The 17,275-nt window shown below is 57.7% G+C and overlaps 1 protein-coding gene across 15 annotated transcripts in view; it reads left to right on the top strand.

The window, feature by feature from the left end:
- Positions 1-17,275, top strand: part of Hdac4 (histone deacetylase 4) — a 239,497-nt gene that overhangs the window by 82,742 nt on the left and 139,480 nt on the right. Inside the window, exon 3 of one of the 15 annotated variants that reach the window (XM_078018373.1) lies at positions 6,361-6,460. The exons of 12 other annotated variants lie outside the window; for them this stretch is intronic. The gene's annotated coding sequence lies outside the window, so the exon portion shown is untranslated. Of the gene's footprint in view, positions 1-3,474; positions 3,648-6,360; positions 6,461-6,549; positions 6,571-17,275 lie in introns of those variants that run through there. 2 more of the 15 variants (XM_040268142.2, XM_078018374.1) reach the window with 2 other exon arrangements.

Here is a 17,275-nt window from a genome sequence, read left to right as displayed (position 1 = left end):
AGTTGCTATTTTTCTTTGACCAACTTGTCTCCCAGGGTTGACACGAGAGCCAGCGTGCACCTTTGGGGGGATGGAGGGATTTTCATCAGCACATGGTCAGCTTCTTGGCTGACCTGCCCATCATCTGGAAGTTCTGGAAACAGTCTACCTCAGGGCATTGGCAGGGGCCTCCTCCACTTAAGCTGTAGGGGGTGGACTCCTGAGGGGGAAGTGCATTTTCCACGGACTATCCGCACTCACTCTGGAATTGGGGCAGGGGCTACAGAAGTGCCTCACTCCAGTGACCATCTTGAGCCATTCCTGATGGTCCTCCAGAAGGTGCGAGAGCGGGAGGGCTTGGCACTGCTGCTTTCCCAGGGTGGATACCTCTGGTCAGTGCAAAGGCTCTGCTTCCTCCCTCCACATTCCTGGATCTCTCAGCACCTGGTCCAGTGTCCACCATGTGGATCCAGCAAGTGAGGGGTGCGTGCTCCCTGTGGTCTCTGCCTGGGGTCCTGGCCCCTGCTACTGCTGGTCTCATTGTTTCTAGCTGGGTTCCCAGGACTGCTGCCCTCTGCTGCCCTCCAGTTCCCTCAGGACTTGCTTGGGTGGGGTGGGGAAGGACTGTGTTTCTCTGTTGGGAAAGCGAGAAAGACAGATGAAGGAGTCCGGGCCACTGGTGTGCACCCCAGCCTTTTTTCTTACTTAGTTTCTTTATGCCATTCTCCTCTGTGACACAGGGGTGCCAAGAGACGTACCTCATGTGCTTCCTGAAAGGCTTGTGGGTGGTGAGGGCTTGTAGCCTGGTGCCGGGCGGAGGCTTTGTGCCCCCGTCTCTTCAGCCACGCCTGTCAGCCATGTTGCTCAGTAGCCTGCCCGGGGCCAGGTGCCTGGGTGCCCAGTCTTCTGGGAGAGGCAGATCCCAGCCTCAGCTGTGGAGGCCCAGGTCCTTGTTCGGCTTGAATGGAATGTTCTGGGATTTGGAGGCCCTCAACCCAGGTGGCTGCTGCAGCCCTGGGTTGCCCAGGCCCTTCCTCTCCCAGGTGGCTCCACTGCTCCTCTCTGCTGTTTCCAGCCTCCTTGGCCACCTGGAGGCACCAATGCAACTTAAAACAAGCTAAAACCTTCTGAAGTTATTTTGACTGCTACATGGTGTCTTTCTGCTTTAAAGTCTTTCTTTTTCCTTACTAATTAGATCATCAAGTTTCCTTTTCTTTCTTTTAAACCAGCAGACAGTGTCATTTGGTGGAGGCCTTTCTCTGTGAGGCCTGTAGCAGGGGTCCTGTGTCGAGTGCCCCTGCCCCCCCCCTGCCCCGCCCTGGTCATTCTTCCGGACCCTCATCACCTGTGGCTGCTGCTGGCTTCCTGGTCTTTTCCTCCTTGTCTGTTGAGGAGGGTTTGAAGACTCAGCAGTCTCTGGGGGATGGGTGAGTGCTGTTTATTTCTCAGAATCCCTGCAGGTGGCCTGGGCAGCCTCAGGAAGGAGGCAGAGGAGACTCCTTCCCTGCAGATCCCAGGACTCCAGTGCTGGGAGGTACCTCAGGCCAGGGGTAGCCCTGTCGCACGGCTGTGGGAAGTGACCCTTTTTTGTGTGTTGCTACACGCTGGTGGGCACAGTGGAAATGCCCTTCCCAGGCAGACCTTGTCACACTGTCCTGTTGCTGGGCAGCAGCCTGTGCAGCCTGCAAAGGTGCCCGGAGGCCAGGGTGCTGTGTGCAGCCTCGTATGCTGGGCCCCCTGCTCGTGACCGCCTGAGTGTCTGGCTGCTCTCCTCTGCCCTTTTGGAAAGCCCAGCTGGACTGGAGACAAGAGGTCGTTGCTCTTCTTTTTCCTTCCTCCCTTCCTCCCTCCCTCCCTCCCTTCCTCCCTTCCTCCCTCCCTCCCTCCCTTCCTCCCTTCCTCCCTCCCTCCCTCCCTTCCTTCCTTCCTTCCTTCCTTCCTTCCTTCCGTCCGTCCGTCTTTCGTTTATATTATAATGTGCAGTGCTGGGGATTGAACCAGGGGTGCTCAACTACTGAGCCATATTCCCAGCCCTTATTTTATGTTTTATTTTGAGACATTGTCTCATTAACATTGCCAGGCTGGCCTCAAACTTGGGATCCTCCTGACTCAGCCTCCCAAGTGGCTGGGAGGACAGGTCAGGTCCACTGTGTGTGGTTTGAGGTTGCTGTTCCTTAGGGAAGCTCAAGAGCTGAGATGCTGGATCTGGGCCTCTGCTGCTTAGAGAATTTCACCTTTTACTCCTCCTCCAACAAACACTGAGCCCCGCTGTGCCAGGCTGGAGTGGGCAACAGCAGGACACCAAGGTGAGCATTTGAGGGCCATCTAGAAAGGTTCTGTGGCCTTTGGGAAAGAGGCTATGAAACCTGTGACAGTGGAGGATTGTAGGTGTCATCACAGAGAGGAGGCCAGCGTGGCCATACCAGCAAGGGCCACCACCGCTGGTCTGCATGGTGCTGAGTGCTGCAGGGCTGGGCGCCAGGGCCAGGGCTGGAGTCGTGGGGGCCAGTGGACGGAGTGGCAGGAGGAGGGGCAGCTGCAGGCCTGTGTCCGGCTCCCTCTCGCCCTCCTCCCTGACTGCGGTGCTCTGCTCCCTGCTGTGGCCAGCCTTTGCTGAGGAGTGGGCAGCACCCCGTCTGTCTGCTTCACTTGGCACCACGGGGGCCTCCCCTGGGACCTAATGGCTGGGTCCCCATTACTAGTGGATCTGTTTGGGGGATGGGACTGAGGGTCCCGTGGGACACTTTCTCCCAGTCGAGGGTGTCCAGCTAGGGCTGTGAGGCCTTATAGATTCTATGGACAGAACTTGGTGTCTCTCCCTGCCCCCGGCAGCTCAGTGACCTGGGGTTTGGTTGCAGGAAGTGCTGGCAGCAGGTGCTAGAGAGGTACAGATAAGCCCTTCATTGGGACAACTGATTTGATGTTCTTCAGCTGGCACTTCACGGCACCTCCCTCCAGGTCCTCACCAGTGGTCACACCGTACCTGTCATCTTCAGGTCACGCCGCCTCCCCTGGGACCTCCAGTTCCCCGGGAGCTCCTGAAAGGCAGGGTGTTGCTGTCTATCTCGCTGCCTCTCCACTTGGGTGTGCCTGGCACTTGGAGGGCCAAGGCTGGCTGTGGGGCCAGGCAGAGACCTGGGTGCCTGGGGCTGTGGTTGAAGCGTCCTGTCGGTACCCACGCATGCATGTGCACCCATGTGCATGGGGGTGCAGGGCTGGTCTGCTCCACACGTGCCTCTGTTCCGTCTGGGCCTGCAGCAGGGCCAGATTCTGGCCCACCCTAGGAGTTGCCTGCATCCTATATGTGAAGGTTCAATCTGGCAGTGCCTCCTGGGACACGGTAGTTTCTTGGTGAATCAGCAAGTTTGGGCTGGTTCCATTTGTGTGTGAGCCCTGTGCTTAGACAGTTATGAATCATCTGCTTGCCTCTTGATTTGCGTCAATCAAACCACATGTGAAGAAAGCAGCCATGAGCAAGGCTTTGCCGGCAGCTTGGCGTCCAGCAGGGGACATTTGCCAGGGACAGCCTCAGGGTCTGGCCTGTGTGCTCATCCTGGTGGTCTGGGCCTCAGGCAGCGGCAGCCGTGGGCTCAGGAGGCTTCCGGCCAGCCCCTCCGCCTCTCTTCCCTCCTGAAACCACCACTGGGTCGCAGGAGATTGGCAAGATGGTAATTATAGCTTGCTCTGCTGTTTACTGGTTTCCTGCGCAGTCCTGCGGCCAGCAGGATGTATTTGCAGCTCTGGGAATGTTTACAACTTAAAGCAAATCCACTGATCTTTCCTTCCCTGTCACACAAAATAATTTTAGGACTTGGCTCTTGGAAAAGATTTCTTGTAAGAAAGATTTAATTAAAAAGGGCTGTCACTGCCCCCCCCCAACCCCCAGCCTGGAGCAGCTGGGGAGAGCCCTAGGAGGTCTGTTTTAATCCAGCCTAAGGACAGGACTTCCAGTAGGGACTTCTGAGCCTCTTCCTCTTGGAGCAGCTTTTGGGACAAGGTTTGTTCTAGGTCAAGTTAAGTCACAGTGACAGCTCTTCTCTGTGCCCGGTTGGGAGAGCCTCGCCTTGGAGAGCCAGTGGGAGCAGGGCTCCCCGGGGACTGCTCAGTGGTTTGCTTACTCTGTTTTGTTGAAGTGGGCAGATTGTGTTCTCATTGTTACTGTAAAGGTTACTTTCATTATTGTCGAGTCAGCTGTTAAAGAGGAGCTGATGTCCTGGACCTCTGGTCACTCACGGCTGGGACTGGCATCTTAGAAGGCCAGCAAGCCCCTGCGCAGCCTCCCCATATCTCTTGTCTTTCTGCAAACCCCAAGCTTTTGCCCTTCACAAGAACATTTTTTTTTTTTACCCTGTTAGTTAATGATCGGAAACTTCCTGGGGATTGCAGCAACTGGCGGGGTCACAGGTGCCCATCTCTGGGTCTCCCTCTAAACAGCTGGGGGGTGAGTGTGATCTCCACCCCTGTGAGCCCAGGGCTGTTTGCAGCCTGCCCAGGGCCAGAAAAGGCCAGCAGCACAGAAGCACACTTGCCACCTGCCCAAGGCCTGCTCCCTAGGAGGCCATCGGCTTTTGTTATGGGAATCCAAAGCCCTTACCCCAGTGAGAGACAGAGAAGGGCAGCTGTGGCCCCTGTTGAGCAGGCCTGGCCTGGGGGCATCCTGCCTGCCTGTGCTGCCATCCCTGCCTCCAGGAGACAAGACTGCTTCTTGACATTGGCTGTAACTCCATCACCATGGCTGGAGCTGATCCGTAAATACCATCAAATAGTCATCATTTAAAATCCCTGATTGTCTCAAAGTCTTTAATATTTTTTTGCGGGGGTGGTGGTATTTATAGCTGTTCAAATAAGTAATAAGTAAAGGCCCCTGGGCTGGCTGGGCCCTGTGTCACCTGTGCCTTGTTCATGCCAGTTGCCTGCTGGCCCACACATGCTCGCTGCACCATATTTGTTGTGGGTCCCAGGCTGGGGCTGGCCTCTGTGTGTTCCGTCTGCTTCCTGCCACCCGTGGTCCATGTGGGATGCTATGTCAGATGCGGCACCTGTAGGCTGGCAAGACTGGTGTCCTGCTTCCTACTGGGCGGTCAGCATTTCCCAGGGGTGTTGCCTGGCCTCCTTGGGGGCTGCAGGTGCACACTGGGAGGCTTGGTCCCCATTGAGTTTGAGGAGTAGACCTCTGTGTGAGCTGGCCACCACGGTCACCCGACAGGCGGGTGCAGTGTTGCTGGGTCTGAGTGTGACATGAGCTCGTGGTCAGTGCTGTTCATGCTTGGGCCTGCGCCGACGTGTCTTTAGTGTTCAGAGTGCTCTGTCTTGTGAGGGCCCCATTAAGTCAGCCCTGGAGGCCTTTTGATGGGACTGTGGAGTATTTGATAAATTCCTTGCTTGGTGAGGACAGAACGCCTTGTCACCTTGTATAGTTCCTATCCCCAAATGGAAACAGGCCTAATCTCAAGGTCTCCCAGGTCCTGCCGCCCTTGCTGGGTTGTGGAGTAAGGATGTGGGCCTCTTTGGGGGCCGCTGCTCAGCCTTCCATGCCCTGCCTCCACACGTGCAGCTCCCTTCCGACCTCTCCTTGACAGCATTGCAGGTGGCCAGGCCACTGTGGAGGGAAGAGGCTGCTGCAGGAGTGCAGGACAGCTTGGGGCAAGAGGGTGGAACAGCAAGAGCCACGTGGGTGGGCATCTGAGAGTCCTGGGGACATATGTGAACTGCTGCTCTGCCAGGGCCAGACGGTGCCTGGCTGTGGCGTCCCTAGCAGCCAGAGAGGTGAGCCTCCTAGGGTACGTGTGGGCAGCCGAGAGCGGTTCTGGCACTGGTGCCTGTCTCAGCCGTGCCATGCAAATGAAGGGACCTCATCGGGATTTTGCTCTGCATTCCCATTCTATGATGACGGCGGACCCCTGAGCATTTTTTTCTTTTTTCTTTGTTTTTGGTACCAGGGATTAAACCCAGGGATGTTTGACCACTGAGCTCCAACCCTGGCCCTTTCTATTTTTTATTTTGAGACAGGATCTCACTGAGTTGCTGAGGGTCTTTCTAAACTGTGAGGCTGGCTTTGCAGTCCTGCCTCAGCCTCCCGAGCTGCTGGGATTACAGGTGTGCCATCACACCCAGCACTGAGCGTCTTTTCATGGGCCTATTGGCCATTTGTACATCTTCTTTGGGAAATGTCTGTCTGAATCATCTGTCTGGTTTTGTGTATGTGTATGTGTGATGCTGGGGATAGAACTCGGGTTTACACCTGACAGGTGAGCACTCTACTGATGAACTACATCCCAGGCCTATTTATTTGTTTATTTAGGTACAGGGGATTGAACCCGGGGGCACTTGACCACTGAGCCACATCCTCAGCCCCTTTTTTTTGTATTTTTTTATTTATAGACAGGGTCCCACTGAGTTGCATCAGGGCCTCGCTAAGTTGCTGAAGCTGGCTTTGAGTTCACGATCCTCTGACTCAGCCTTCTGAGCTGCTGGGATGCAGGTATGCCCACCACGCCTGGCTTCAGTCTTCTTCTGAGACAGAGGCTCACCGAGTCGCCCAGGCTGGCCTTGAAGTTGGTCCTCTGTCTCAGCCTCGCTCGTGGATCACAGGTGTGGCCACTGTGCCCGTCCTCCTTGTGTTGTTTGTCCTGCGTTGCTGAACCCTGGGTGTCCTCTGCACATTCTGGACATGGCTCCTATATTGGGCAGGTGCCTTCCAAGTGCTGTCCTTTGGGCTTCTTTTTCCCTTTGTGGACAGTGTCCTTGGGAAACCAGAAGTTCTGTTCGGTGACGTCCACTTTACCTTTTCCTTTCAGCGTTTGTGCTTGGTGTCCCCTCAGGGAGGCCTTCTGGGCTGTTCAGGTGGAACAGTGAGGTGGCCCTTCCGGGGCCCCGACTCTGGCTGCGGAGGTGTGAGTGCCGCCAGCCCCAGGTGTCAGCAAAGGGCCTCTTCTGTGGCCTTGCTGGTCTCTGCCCTTTCCAGCGGTGGGACCCACTTTCCCACAGTGGTTTTTAATTGAAAGTCCGTGGGAAAATGGCCAAACACACGGCGGCCTTCTCAGAGCTGAGTTTCTTTGTATAAACTGCCTTTTCACCATTATTGTGCACGGCTTGTTGGAATCTGCGTCATGTTGTGAACGTTCATTGGGTTGGTTTCTGGTATTGTGTTGCAGCATTAGAGAGTTCTTCCCCACACCAACAAAAGGCCCGGAACATTCTGACAGCTCTCTGTGGTTCACAGATGAAAGTTTCCCCCGTTAATAGGTTGATTATGAGAAGTGGAGCCACCAGAGTCCCACAGTAGACCCCACACCCTGAGGGGACAGGCAGGGTCACAGCAGGGTCAAGGGCAGAGACCCCAGTTGGCCTCCCAGGGCTTGAGCCTGTTTAGTGGGGTGGGTCCTGGGAGGACGCACTGTCCATGGACGGTGGGCTCTGGGAAGGATCCTGGTGTGGTGTTTCCAGAGCCCTGTGCTCACTGCATTCCGTGTTCCTGGCTGTTCAAACCTGGCAGTGCTTGAGGGGTAGAATGTGGCTGGTGGCACTTGATGAAGTCTGGTTTCTGCCGTCTTTGGCCATTCAAACAAGAGGTGTAAGCACCAGCCTTCTCAGCGAGTCTGCGTTCCGAGTCCTGCCTCTGCTCCAGGTGGACGACAGTACCGCAGGCCTCTGGGTGTCAGTGTGGCGGGGAGGCCCCGTTTAGTACTAACCTAGGCATTACCTCTCTGGACCAGGAAGGGTTGCTTTGCCTTCTCCTGACCTAGAGCTGGCCTGCCAGTGTGTGCCCGGCCTTGCACTGCTTTTGCAAGGCCTCTGTGCATGCTGGTGTGGACTGGAGCCGCTCCAGCCGCCCGGCTGCCCACAGCACAGGCTGGCATCACGCAGGCGCCTGGCTGCTCCTTCTGCAGTGAGGTGGGTCAGAGGGTGTTTGCGTACATTGTGAACTACGAGATGTTGAGTGAAAGTGGAATATCTTGGGGCAGAGGAAGGCCCCAGTCCCAGGAGACTTGCAAGAATTATAAAGTCCCCAACGAGGATGTGAACAGCTGGCTGTGTTAGCCCCCAAATGACTTAAACCTTCCTCTCAATTCTTTCCAGAGGCCTTTTCCTGGCCCCTCTGTGCTGCTCTCTCACCAGGGTGCTTAGGGCCTTTCTAAACTGTGGAGGCTGGCTTTGTAATCCTCCTGCCTTGGCCTCCCAAGGCTGCTCCTCTGTCCAGGCCAGCAGCTCTGGGGCTGGGGACTGCTGCGTGTCCTGTGGAGGTGACAGTCTGTTCCTTCAGCTTGTGGGAGTTCTCCCTCCATCCTGTACCTGCAGCTGCAGTCCACTGTGATCCTGGGGTGGGTGGACAGCAGTTTCCTCAGCAACCCAGGCAGCCCTTGGCATGTTGAGGGTGCTGCCTCCAGGGCTCAGGGTCCTCGTCAGCTTCCCAAATGGCCTCAGCTCCAGAAAGGGTGCACACCCTGGACTCCCCTTCAGGCGAGGTACCTATTCATATATAACGTTGGGATATCCCTTGGGAGTAGTGCAATGTTGCTGTGCCTGTTGGAGGAGCAGTTCTGGCTCCTGTGAAAGCTGGGCATGGGACTGGGAGTGGTCAATGAAGATGAGCATTGAGGTCCCCGGCCAGGCTGGAGATGCAGGCCCCCCATCGATGTGGAGTGGTCCCCCTTCAGTGGCCAACCTGGAAGGCACACAGAGTCACGTAGAGTGGCTGTGTCTTTTTCTACCAGTGCCCTGTGGAAGCTCAGCCTCTTGGCGCTTGGCGGGACCTAAGGGGCCTGGGTAGTTGTCTGCTGGGTGCATGTCAAGAGAAGGAGAGGGTTTGGTCATTGAATGGGGACTGGAGGTCGGAAGTTCACAGAGAAGTCCTGGGAACTGGAGTGGAATTCCGTGCTGTGCAGGAGTCGAAGTGATGCCCAGGGATTACCAGGAGCTGGGACCTGCCTGTCCTTGTCCTGCAGACAGGCATTTTATTTGTCATACACACGCAGGCAGAGAGCACTGGAGAGCACTCTCTAGGTGCCTGGAACAAGGCTGCTTGACGCTCAGCTGCACCCGTGACTGTCCTGTGTTTGTGGCCATTGGGTGAGCCCTGTAGAAGCCAGCACAGTAGTTCTAGGGGCACTTTCTGCACTCTCTGCCTCTGGGGGCCCAGAGGCTGGGGCTTGCTGGATTTTCCTTGGCCTTTGTTACCGTCCAGCCCAGCGCCCTGGGCTTCTCTGTACAAAAAGCCCTTTGCTTCCCCCCAGAACCTTCTGTCTTCCGCACTTTGTCTGACCTGTCCTTGGTTAAAGGTCGAAGGAAAGGCTGAAAGTCTGATTCCTGTGCAGTTTCCTGGGCGTCTTCCTCCCCGTCCCTGCATGGCCCAGGGTGGCCCTGATTTACTACCCCGCCTTCAGGTCCTTCTTGGCCTGGGTGCTTCTGCCAAGGTGGTTCTGAGCAGAGTGTCCCGGGGCCTCTTGGCAAGGAACCAGGTCCAGGAGAGAAGTCTGACGCCTGGACCTCTCAGTCACTCTCCTTGGAGGACAGTGTGGTCGCTGCTCTTCCCTCCATGACCTTGGGTCCATCCTGCTTCCCACTTAGGATGGGCTCCCTCCTTCCTGGCCCCACTCCTTTGTCTGCTGGAGCGCAGGGGAAGGACTTGCAGAAAGAACTAATCAATCAAAAAGCTGCCATCAAATGAAGGCAACTCTCCTTCAAGGTGTTTCCTGTTGTATTAACAAGTCTTTGGCTTGATTCAGACATTGTTCTGTTGTATGCATGGAATCCAAGTGTAGCTCATAGCAGGGTGTGCAGTTGTTTTTGTTTTATTTTCTTAATGCTTGATGATATCTGTCTTTTCAGGAAAATGCCTTCATTCCTAGAAGAGATGGCATTTGAAAGACGACTTGTCAGGAATGTGATGAATTACTGCGCGAAGACTCCACAGGTGGAGGCGTGCCCAGTGAGGTGCGAGCAGTCTGCTCTGTGGCCACAGGGACGCTCCTGGGGTGTAGAGGCCCCCAGGAGCCAGGCAGTCCCTTTCCAGTTGCTGTGAAGGGAGCACAGTGGAGCCGGGGCTGATGGGGTGCAGCCCTTTCTGCTGGAGCCCCCATGGCCGCACCTGCACCTGGGGCTCTCAGCTCGCTCCCACCACCATTGCTCCTTGTGAAAGAGTCTTGGGAGCCGTGGTTTGACACTTCTGGTTTGTGGCTACTTTCTCATGTGTGCAACTCTCTAACTGCAGGGACCTCTGGGAACAGTCATGCAGGGTTGAAGAAGTCCTAATCGGCCAGCGTCACAGTTTGTGGACAGCTGCTAGGTGTGCTTTGAACCCTGGTGCCTCTAGTAGGGTGGTGAGCTATGGCTCTGCAGTTCAGGATGGACCGTCTTCCTTTCCTGTGTAAATGGGAACTGCCCGTATGAGGCAGGCTGCACGTTGCACAGCAGGTGAGGTCTTCATGGGCCTCACTTAGGCACAGTGGGGGGCACTTGCTGTGGGTCAGGCCCTTCCCTGAGCTCTGGGAGATTGGCCCCATCATCTCCTGCAGGTTACAGATAGGAACCCTGAGAGGTTAAGCGCTGTGCCTAGTGACATGTAGATGGCAGGTGATATGGGGGTTTCTCAGGCAATCTGAGACTGACCTTAGCTTTACTCCTCACACCTGTGAGCACTGGACACCTGCACACCAGGGAAGTGTCTCATGTCTCACCTCTGGTCTCAGCTGCTACTGCTGGTACTCTGTGTTGGGGGTAGATGGGGCTGGCGCCAGCAGGGCCTGGTGCTCGGAATGAGAGCAGGAACCTGGCAGCCTCGCCATGCTCCTGCGGTGGGGATGGAACAGGAGGTCAGATAAGCAGGGCATTTGTGGCCTCATCCAAGTCCCTTCACCCCACAGACCTAGCAGAATGCTGCAGGAGCTCATAAGTGAGGCAAGACCTGTGACCCTGTCCATTGCTTCTTTCCTGTGCATGTCTTCCTCCTACTGAGTGGACCTGGTCATGCCAGAGCCTGGGCCAGCCTGGTGATTAGATCCCCTATGGGGTAAATGCTAGTGATGCCTGCTTGAAGCTTGGTGGGCATTGGCTGGGCAGGGGAGCCTAGGCAGAGGGAAGGCCAGGGACCCCTCCTGCATTCCCCAGGAGTCCAGGAAAAGCATGTGCTGGCGGGAAGAGTGCCATCTATATTCTTAGCTCTGCATGTTGTCCAGAGACTGAGCCCAGCTTCGGATACCATGGGCCCCTGGCACTTGGGTCAGGACGTGGGGTTCCTGTGGGCGTTTCCAGCATGTAGGAGGGCCTTCCTGCCCACTGCCACCCTTGCCTGCCCTGTGCCTGGCCTCAGAAGCTGCAGGCTAGTTCTCTGGTAGCCCTCTGTCACTCCCCAGGTGTAGAGTGGATCTACATTCATGAGAGTCCTCATGCTAGGGCCATTTCTGAGGGCTGAGGGACATGGCCTTTCACCCCCATTTGTCCCTCTGTGCGGAAGGCCTTTCCTCTTATCAGGGGCACTTCTTCACCTTCAGTGATGGCTCCGTGGACCTGAGTGGCACTCAGGCAGAGTGTGGCCCTCTCTGGCGAGGTCTCTGGACGGCCACTTGCTCACGTCCCCCGCAGAGCCTCAGCTCTTCACTGTGCTTTGCAGGCCCTGAGTGACACCTTCTGCCCCAGGGGGCGCCTCCCTAGCACAATCTCTAGGACCCAGTGTGGGAAATCCAGGGCACCCCCGCCCAGGCCAGTGAGAGCAGAAGAGTCCCCATCAGAGCAGGGGCCTTCCAGAGGGCCGTGTCCGTCCTAGTCTCCGTGTGGCTCTGCGAGGAGGTGCAGAGAGGCTGCAGACCCTGGAGCCCCTTTTCCTGGTGTGGGCCTGGGTGTCCACAGGGATTCTTGGAAAGGACAGCCATGGCTGTCTAAGCTTCACTCCCAATTCCAAGGTGGGTCTCTGTGTTTGCTGAGGACTCGCAGGTTTGCAAGGGCAGGGCGTGTCCCGTTAGGGAGTCCCTGCAGCACTGGGAGAAGCTGGGATGTCTCTGGACTGTTTTGCCTGTGGTGGGCGACAGTGATAGCAGTTCCTTCTCCAGGGTGTAAATGGGAACTGTCCTGTATGAGGTAGGCTGGTGCGCCAGCAGGTCCTCCACCTCCTGGCTGCCTCTGCAGCCTGTCCCAGCACTTGGCCCCCATCCTGGCCTGCTGTGATGTGGGAGAGGAGAGGCCATCTGCAAAGCTTCTCTGCACCTGAGAAGTTCTGAGGCAGTTCCAGCTTGTTGGGAAAAGAAAGACAAGTTGCCCGCCACAGAAGGCACGGGTCGTCCCCATCAGCCTACCCATAGGTGGGGTGCCAGAGGGCGTGGGCGCACCCGGGGTCACAGCAGGTGGGGAGTGAGGGGTCGGTTCCTGACCCACAGTTTTCAAAGCTGCCCTGGTACTGGTCCCCCTGTGAACGAAACAGCTCTTAGGAGAGCAGGGCTGAGGAGGGTAGTGGTCGACAGAGTGTCCACAGGGGCTGAGTCCTCGAGGAGAAGCTGTGTCCTGTGGATGACTAGAGCACCGCTGGCCTCTCCATGCACACAGAATTCAGTCTGAGGCCTTGACCATGACGCTAGCAGCCTCAGCGCCTCCTTGGTGGCTTCTGGCTGCCTGTGGTGGGCCTCCTTAGAGGGCCTCTGCAGCTGCGTCTCCATCTGCCTGATGACCTTCATGAGGAGTCTCACATCAGCGCATCCTCAACAGACATTAAAAACCCAGCCGACAAGCTCCTTCCCCACCCCATACCTTCCAGCACACTCAGAAACGCCCGTGATGAGTCGGCCAGCTGAAGCTGGACTTGGTCTTCAGCTGGGTGCATCTGTGAATGGGGCTGAGGGTCTGATGTGTTGACACGGGAGTCCACCACGCATGCAGATGGCCTTGGGGTGACCTGAGGTCGAGGTCTGGGCCTGTCTACTGAGCCCAGCCTTCGGATTTCCTGGACCCTGGGCACATGGGTAAGGATGTGGGGTCCCCGTAGGCGTTTCCTGTAGGTGTTGAATCCCTGTAGAAACCTAAGCTCACACCTCCCTGTCCTTGAGGGCTGCATCTGCCCCTGGCTGTCTCATGGGAGAGCCCCCTGAGGGCAATGTGTCCCTCCTCAGCTGCTCCTGCAGCTCCTGGGGAGCAGTGGGCAGAGGCTGGTCTTCACTGAGCGTGCTTGCTGCAGAGAGAGGTGCTGGGTGACCCAGTGCAGCCAGGGACAGCGGCAAGGCTGCCGTTACCCTTGTTGGTGGTGTCTCTTGGGAACCGCTTCAGGTGTGCCAATGTCCTCCCACCCTGAGGCCTTCTCTGACCTCTACCCACTTCGTACCCTCTCCTGGGCCCCTCTGGAACAGACCCTTTAGGAGCTTCTGACTGCCGGGCCTCGACCTGCTCCCTCTGTGCAACAGTGGCCGTGTGCAGACTGGAGAGCTGCCCCATCCAGGCTCCAGGGCCAGCGCCAGGCCTGCTGTGCGCGGAGGCCCGGGTCCTGCCAGTTACTCTCTAGCCCTGGAGTAATTGAGAGCAGGGGACTCTTGAGCTGCTTAAGTGGGCACAGCTTGCTAGGTTACAGGGAAGAGAGCTTGTCGAGCACTGGGCTGGGTATTCTTGAAGTGGCTGTGGGGTAGCCGTGCACTGGCCTGAGTCCCTGGCGCCTCTCTGGTTTCTGGGACAGAGGCGGGTACTGACGCAGGCGGGCAGGAAGTGTTGTGTGTTGTGCTGGGCAGCAGCGGCTGGTGGTGTGTCTGCCAGTGCCATCTCTAGCCCAGGGTGGCAGACAGGCTCTTTCTCTCTGAGCTGAGGTTCAAGTGGATGCCCCTCCCCCATCTCAGGAGGGCCCACTTTTCAGCCCCTCTGCACGTCCTGTGGAGCTCTGACGCTTCCAGGTGGCCTCAGAGGTACCTGGAACATGAGGGAGGGACCCCTGCTGTGCCCTGCCCTTCCCGCTGGTGCCCACTGGGGCAGTGGCTTAGACAGGAGGTGTAGTGTGAGTGCCGGAACCGTGGCCCAGCCCCTCAGTGTGTCAAGGCAGGCCTGAGCCTGTCCTCTGGGCTGGGGTAGAACCTGTGAGGTGCTGTCGCCCGCACCCCTCGCTCCTGGTCCTGCGTGTCGTGCTGTGCCCTGCTCTGCTGCCTGGGTCGTCTGGCACTTGGCTGAGAGTGCAGGGCCAGGCCAAGTCCCTCAGAGCTCTGGACCCCGGGAAACAGCCTCGTGGAACAGTGGCACTGCCTCCCTCCAACTTGGCCAGGCAAGGAAGGGTGACCTCAGGAGACCCCGGCCTGCTTCTCCTCGGGCTTTCACCTTGCCTTCACCGAAGCTGCTCTTGCCCCTTCCTCCCTGCTCATTCCTAAATCTCAAGGAAAGCGCCTGTGTCCCTCACAATGCCCTGGAGAACAGAACGGCTGTCTGTGGCTTTTCTCCTCCTTCCCCCGTTGGTTTTTATAGTCTTCGGATCAGAGTCCTCGCTTCAGGAGCCACTCATCCTGGCCTGGGTGTCAACCCTCTCCCATCGTGGTGTCGGGCGTCCCCCAAGGCCACTGCATGGCGAGGACCCTGGCTCCCCCAGCCCGGGGAGCCCTGCTTCCCAGGGGAAGCGGCTGCATTTCCTCCTCGGACTCTGGCTTCAAGAGGCTGCTGGACACTGGCTTTCAGCCTCATGGCTTCCCGAGGTTTCAGGGGACGGTGTGTCCAGTGGGGTGGGTCTCTACCAGCCTTTCCTAGCCCCCTCTGGAAACAGGCTCTATCAGACTCGCAGTTGCCAGGTTTGGGCTGGCGGCAGGATCTGTCAGCGGGGCAGAGTGGCAGCGGTTGCCTGCCATGGGCACCCGAGCCTTTTGTGAAGCAGGAGTCTGTTGCGGTGTGGGCAGGTGATGTCACCTGTGAGGGTGGCCCCGCCCTCCTGTCTTGCCCCCCTCTCAGGAGGCTGACTCCCAGTATTCTTCAGGAAGAGATAGCCTCGCTTGCCTCCTTTACTTCCCTGGGGTGTGGGAGGAACTAGAAGATTCCCTCTGTGTCCCCAAGGCTCTCCGAGGTGACCCCCAAGGATGTGTGTGTGTCATTTAGCACATGGCAAGGTGCCTGGTTTTGTTGGGATGGAAGAGTGTTGTGTCCTGTCCTGGGGAAGTTGCCTGGATATATGTGAGCAGCAGGAGGCCAGTGGCCTCCGGGGTCTTCGTGCCTCTCTGGACCCCGGCTGGGCACTGGGGGGTCGCTGTGGTGTGGTCTCGGCTCTGCAGGCTCTGCTGCTGGGTTCTCCAGACCCTCCCTTCACCTGCCTTCAGTGTGCTGGATGGCACTGCTTCGCGGCTCCAGCGGGAGCTTGTCGGGGACTCTCACCTGCACATCTCCTGTCTTTCTTTTTGACTTTGTGGGGTAGGCTGACAGGTATCAGTCTCACCTTCATCCCCAAGCTTGTCCCCTGTCTCCCTCCCACAATCAAGAGCAGTGGCCATGGAGACCTCAGTGCTGAGCCATATTTTCACATCTGCGCCCACCAAGACTGGTGACTGCAGCCTAGCCTCCCCAGGCTGCTTCTCCTGGACCACAGCACCCTTGGCCTGCCTGGCCTCCTGGCAGGAACTGGGCATCTGAGGGGCTGCCGACAGGAGAGGGCTTGCCTGCCTGCTGCTCCGCGTGAGAGGCTCCATGCAGCCATGATGGCATGTTCGCGCAGTTCAGCAGGAGCTGCCCTCCTGCGCTTCTGCGGTAGTGGGGCAGGGCTTGGCCCAGGGGAGGCCCATGGGAGACCACCGTGGATTTGGGACCTGGCAACCTGTTGGCCGGCTGCAGGAGCAGCCTTAAGGCTTGGCTGCACCGTGGAGCCAGCCCTGGCCCCAGGATGGCCTGCTCTGGAAGGTTCCTGGGGGACGTGGTCCTGGCTGCAGTAGGAGACTACCCAGAGGAGGACGTGACTCCCATGGGCCACTGGGGGCTCTCTGCCCTGCAGTGAAGAATGGGGGACCCTGAGCTGGACTTTGGACAGTCGTGGACCCTGCTCTGGAAGTGATTTTGAGCTGTCTGGTTTCCCCTCATCACACAGATGTGACACCATCGCTGTCCTCCTGTCTGATAGTGAGGCACCTTGTCACAGCGCACAGCTCATCACTGGGGAGCCTGGTTTGCATCTTACATTCAACCCGGAGTCCGTGCTCTACTCACCCTGGGATGCTGCTTCCGCCTGTGTGTGCTCGTGCCAGACGAGCCGTCTCCAGCACTGGCAGACAGGCCTGGACCTGCCATCAGCTTGGGTCCCCCGGGGACCGGATACCCCCTTCTCTCTCTCTATCTGACTGTCCACAAATTGTGTGTTTTGGCTTCTAGAGGTGACGTCCTGTCATGGAATTCTGAGGTAGAATTACGAGTAAGAACGTTCTGGGTATGGTGACTGCTAACATTTGGCCACCCAGCCACTGGCTTGCCCTTGACCTTGAGAGCAGTTCCTTCCAGCTGCCCCCATATGCTGTTGCCAGTCAATGCTGTGTTCCCACGCTCGGAAGGAGACTGGCCTCCAGGAAGAGAAATTTCCTTTGCTCTTGGTTTTGCAGGTCCAGGGCCTGCATGGCGTGGTGCAGGCCCACCTCCTGTGCGTATGGGGAGCGGTGGCTGGGGCACCTGCCAGAGCAGGGACCCCCCAGTGACCCAAGGACCTCCCACTGGGCCCTACCTGCCCGAGGTTCCATCCCCTCCCAACACCACACCCGGGGGCCTTTGGAGCATGCCCATTCATGCCACAGCACTTGTCCTCTGTGTCACAGGATGCCCCCATCTTCCAGGCCCTGTCTCACTGCCAGGCCGTGGACAGCCTGGGGCATTATTTGCCTCCCAGACTCTGGGCTGATGGGCCGGACCCTGTCTGTGGAGGGGTTACAGTGCAGAAGCTGTCAGGCACAGGCGACTCCAAGTGCCCGTGGGTGCCCCGTACTCCCTGGGCTTAGGGGGTTGGTCTGGGTGAGTTCTCGTGCTGCCCTGTCAGTGTGGACTCAGAGGTGGGTGGGTGTAGATTCAGATCCTGCCCAGGGTGAACTGGCTGCACACCCGTGTTGTTTGTGGCTGTGCATAGGACAGTGGACTTCTGTGTGGGCTTTGTGTTGGCCTTGCTGGATTCACTCATCCATGCTGGTCTAGAATCCTCCCAGTGCCCGTGTGCCAAGGGCCACTGATGACCGTTTGCTCCCCTTTTCCTTCCAGCACACCCTTCACTTGGGCTCCTCCCTGCAGGCCCTGGTGAAGGGCATACCTAGTGTTTGCACCTGGGCCTTCTCATCTGGGGTGGGGTCTCAGGAAGCTCATTCTGCAATTGCTGACTGAGAGGCTGCTTCTGCCG

The sequence above is a fragment of the Ictidomys tridecemlineatus genome, chromosome 7, assembly GCF_052094955.1.
Source record: "Ictidomys tridecemlineatus isolate mIctTri1 chromosome 7, mIctTri1.hap1, whole genome shotgun sequence".
Lineage (NCBI taxonomy): Eukaryota > Metazoa > Chordata > Mammalia > Rodentia > Sciuridae > Ictidomys > Ictidomys tridecemlineatus.
Note: the sequence above shows the minus strand (reverse complement) of the source record. Positions and strands in the feature narration are given on the sequence as shown.